Source organism: Callithrix jacchus, chromosome 21 (genome assembly GCF_049354715.1).
Source record: "Callithrix jacchus isolate 240 chromosome 21, calJac240_pri, whole genome shotgun sequence".
Lineage (NCBI taxonomy): Eukaryota > Metazoa > Chordata > Mammalia > Primates > Cebidae > Callithrix > Callithrix jacchus.
The window spans coordinates 49,452,827-49,457,312 of NC_133522.1; the positions used below are offsets into that span (position 1 = coordinate 49,452,827).

At 55.1% G+C, this 4,486-nt stretch overlaps 1 long non-coding RNA gene across 1 annotated transcript; it reads right to left on the minus strand.

Moving 5' to 3' along the window:
* Positions 1-3,370: 3,370 nt before the first annotated feature.
* Positions 3,371-3,944, minus strand: LOC144580677 (uncharacterized). The gene is made up of 3 exons (XR_013530642.1): positions 3,846-3,944; positions 3,657-3,721; positions 3,371-3,507 (listed from the first exon to the last, which is right to left on the minus strand). It is a non-coding gene; the product is annotated as an uncharacterized LOC144580677 (long non-coding RNA).
* Positions 3,945-4,486: the final 542 nt, after the last annotated feature.

The following is a 4,486-nucleotide window of genomic DNA, read 5'->3' on the forward strand; positions in this document are numbered from 1 at the left end:
GCCACCGCGCCCGGCCGACAACCTCAATTTTTTTTTAAAGGACTAAGTGAATTCATACGTACAAAAAGCATGGGACAGTGTCTGAGCCCCAGGGTAAGCTGTCAGTGTTGTTAGCACTGCTCTATCACTGCACTAATAAAAGTCAACCTATTATTTGTATGACTTCTTCAATCAAAAGCCCTGGAATTGTTTTTTGTTGTTGTTTTTTTGAGACAGGGTCTGACTGTTGCTGGAGTTCAGTGGCATGACCACAGCTCACTGCAGCCTGGACCTCCCAGGTTCAAGCCATCTTCCCACCTCAGCCTCTTGAGTAGCTGGGCTACAGGTCTGCACCACCATGCCTGGCTAATTTTTAAATTTTCTGTAGAGATGGAGGTCTCACTACATTGCCCAGGCTAACCTTAAACTCCTAGACCCAAGCAATCCTCCTGCCTCTGAAACCCCCTTTGCAAAAACTGCATCAGTGAGAAGATGGTGGCAGTGGAGAGCTCTGATGTGGCCACACCTGCTGTGGCCTTTAGCCTGTAGGCTGCCCTGAGTATTCCTGCGCTTGCGCTGAGCTCACTTTGGCAGACATTTAGTTGGCAGTTTAGAGGATAGTGGCCCTTCCCTAAAATTCACCTTTGCAAAGCTCATGAGAAACTACGCTCCGAGAAGGCGAGGAGCCTGAATTCGGCGAAGGGGTAGATGAACAATTCCCAGCCGTTATTCTAGAGGTCACAAGACGGCAACTTCCCCAGTTAGTCCTGCAGATAACGTCGCCATGGTAGACTGGCCTTTTGAGATAGCCCTGCAGGTTTTCAGCGTGTCTGACACCCGTGGCTCTACCTGGGCCCACTGACCACAGCGCCTGTGGCCCAGCCGGAAGCAGCTCAGTGCAGTGGGACAGCTTCCCAGGGTTTCATCCCTGACCCACCCGGTCAGCAGCGGGCCTCCATTGCCTCGCCACCCATCCCCTTCCTCCAAACTGCCTTTGAAAAACCCGAAGCCACAGGACTTCAGTGAGATTGATTTGAGTAATGACTCCATCTCCCTGTGGCCTGGCCGGCCTCAAATCACTTAACGTTCTTTACTGCAAAGCCGTGGTCTTTGTGCAGTGAGCAGGAAGAACCTGTCAGGCGGTTGGTTCCACTTCGGCCTCCCAGAGCGCCGGGATTACAGGCGAGAGCCACCCCACCCAGCTCCCAGAGCACAGGGATTACAGGCGCGAGCCACCATGCCCGGCTCCCAGAGCGCCGGGATTACAGGCGAGAGCCACCCCACCCAGCTCCCAGAGCACAGGGATTACAGGCGCGAGCCACCATGCCCGGCTCCCAGAGCACAGGGATTACACGCGAGAGCCACCCCACCCAGCTCCCAGAGCACAGGGATTACAGGCGCGAGCCACCCCACCCAGCTCCCAGAGCACAGGGATTACAGGCAAGAGCCACCATGCGCGGCTCCTCCCATTCTCTAGAGCCAGAGGTTTTCATTTTGCTGAAGGCAAGGGGAAAAGACAAAATACCTTGCCTCCCCACTTAGAGAATGAGAAAGAAAACAATTATGAGTAGTTGTTATCTGAGGAAAGTGCACCCTTTGAAGAGGAATGTTAATGAGGCAGCGATCACGTGCGTTTCTCCTGGAGCTGCTCTCCATCTCTGGGACTGCTTCCTCTCACCACAAGGAGCTTTAAGTGAACCTAGCCTGCTGCACACGGGACACCATAATCCATACAATGTAACCAGTCGCTAATCAATATTATTTCTCTAAACCAATGAGACTTCCTAATAGGCAACTTTGTATCAGCCTGCTCCGCCTCCCCCTTCTGCCTTTAAACACCTGCTTGTAGGCCGGGTGCAGTGGCTCACTCCTGTAATCCCAGCACTTTGGTAGACTGAGGGGTGGATCACTGGAAGCCAGGAGATGGAGACCAGTCTGGCCAACATGGCCAGCTTCTACACAGCCTGTGTCTACTAAAAATACAAAAAAATAGGCTGGCATGGGGTTCACGCCTGTGATCCCAGCACTTTGGGAGGCCGAGGTGGGCAAATCACCTGAGGTTCGGAGTTGGAGACCAGCCTGGCCAACATGATGGAACCCCCGTCTCTACTAAAAATACAAAAAAAGTGACCCAGGTGTGGTGTCGGGTGCCTGCAGTCCCAGCTACTAGAGAGGCTGAGGCAACAGAATCGCTTGAACCTGGGAGGTGGAGGTTGCACTGAGCAGAGATTGCACCACTGCACTCCAGCCTCAGCAACAAGAGTGAAACTCGGTCTCTAAAACAAAAACCAAAAAAGCCCATGTAACAAAGCTGAAAACGGCACTCCTAAGCAACATGGAAGCGTGTCCTGCCGTCCTCAGCTTCAGCCCACGCACGGTCTCCACATCAGTTCTGCCCCAGCTTCTCCCTTCGACAAGGAAGGAAGGACTGACGGGAGTTAGGGCCACCTCAGCGACTTCAAACATCACTTACATTTGAAATCTGTGTTCAGAAGGATCAAAGTTTGAAACTCAAACTATTTTGGGATCTCACTTGTGCAGTCTTGGGTTTTGCCAGGGGCGGTAGAACCGGTCTGGTGGAGGGAGTTTTCTTCTGGGTGCTTCTTCCTTCCCGCGCTGATCCAGGCTCCCTGCGGTTTCTGAGCTTCATGTTCGTACTCATTCTGAGGATTAACATAGTGACTCACGCCCCGTCCTGGTTCCAGTCAGTTGCTTGTTTCCATCATGCAAAAGTTGCATCATGAGGATTTGTTGCTAATTAAATTCTAGACATCAGAGGGTCTCAGCCCGTGCAGTAGGTGATGGGGGCTGTGGGCTCCAGGTGTTGTGGGAGGGCTCCTGGGCCCCATCCCGGCACCCTGTTGATGAACCTGCAGGCGGCGCTGCCGGGGAGCTCTGGCTGGTGCCAACGCTGCCTACTTGGTGGGTTAGGAGGTGAAAACCCCTCTGCTGCGGCACGTCCCAGCCAACGCTGCCTACCTGGTGGGTTAGGAGGTGAAAACCCCTCTGCTGCGGCACGTCCCAGCCAACGCTGCCTACCTGGTGGGTTAGGAGGTGAAAACCCCTCTGCTGCGGCACGTCCCAGCCAACGCTGCCTACCTGGTGGGTTAGGAGGTGAAAACCCCTCTGCTGCGGCACGTCCCAGCCAACGCTGCCTACCTGGTGGGTTAGGAGGTGAAAACCCCTCTGCTGCGGCACGTCCCAGCCAACGCTGCCTACCTGGTGGGTTAGGAGGTGAAAACCCCTCTGCTGCGGCACGTCCCAGCCAACGCTGCCTACCTGGTGGGTTAGGAGGTGAAAACCCCTCTGCTGCGGCACGTCCCAGCCAACGCTGCCTACCTGGTGGGTTAGGAGGTGAAAACCCCTCTGCTGCGGCACGTCCCAGCCAACGCTGCCTACCTGGTGGGTTAGGAGGTGAAAACCCCTCTGCTGCAGCACGTCCCAGCGGGCCTCAGGTCCCTCCTGTTTGCTGAGCTTGTGCTGATGCTGCCTTTCTTAGCCACTGCTGGTCCTGCCTTCTTCCAAACCCTGCGGGTAGATCCAAAGCCCTGCAAATATCTACTGAGGTCACGCCTTGGCAACGTGAATTCCAGTGTCTCCACATTTCTATCTGAGGGTGTCGCAAAAGCCAGTGGCTTCCGAGGAAACAGGCCTGAGGCCGGGCGTGAACTGCTCACCCTCACATCCGGCTGCGTGCCTTACGCGTCCCTTTCATACGTCCGCTTTTGCTGTTGAGGAGCCCCTAAAGTGTGGGGAGAAGAGAAAGAAAATGAAGGAAACACCCAGTGAGCCGGGGAGGGAGGGAGGACAGGGATGGAGGCTGGGGAGGGAGGCCGGGGAAGGAGGGAGGCCCACGGGGCACTTGCCTCTTGGACCCAACACAAGGAAAAGTGCTCAGAACTCAGGTCTTCAGCACTGTTCAAAACACACAAGCACAAGATGGTGGCAGGTGTCTCGTCAAACTCGGCCTGCGTGGGCTCCGGGAAGGACAGATGGTCAGCGGCAGGTGCGCCGTGCGCTCTGGGCTAGGTCATGGGGCTGTGGTGCCAACACCTCCGTGTGTGACTAAGTCCCGCTGTAGGATGACTAAGCAGGACCAGACCAGAAACTGGATAAGCTTCTAAGAGCACAGCCCTGCCTGACATTGTTCCAGGAAAGGGGTCCCGATCCAGACCCCAAGAGAGGGTTCCTGGGTCTCGCGCAAGAAAGAATTCACGGCGAGTCCACAGAGTAAAGTGAAAGCAAGTTTACGAAGAAAGTGAATGGAAGAATGGCTGCTGCAGAGACAGAGCGGCCCTGAGGGCTGCTGGGTGCCCATTTTTACGGTTATTTCTTGATGATATGCTAAATAAGGGTGGGCTATTCATGCCTCCCCTTTACAGACCATAGAGGGCAACTTCCTGCCGTTGCCATGGCATTCGTGACCTGTCACGGTGCCGGTGGGAGTGCAGCAGTGACTACCACCAGAGGTCACTCTCGTGGCCATCTTGGTTTTGGTGGGCTTGGG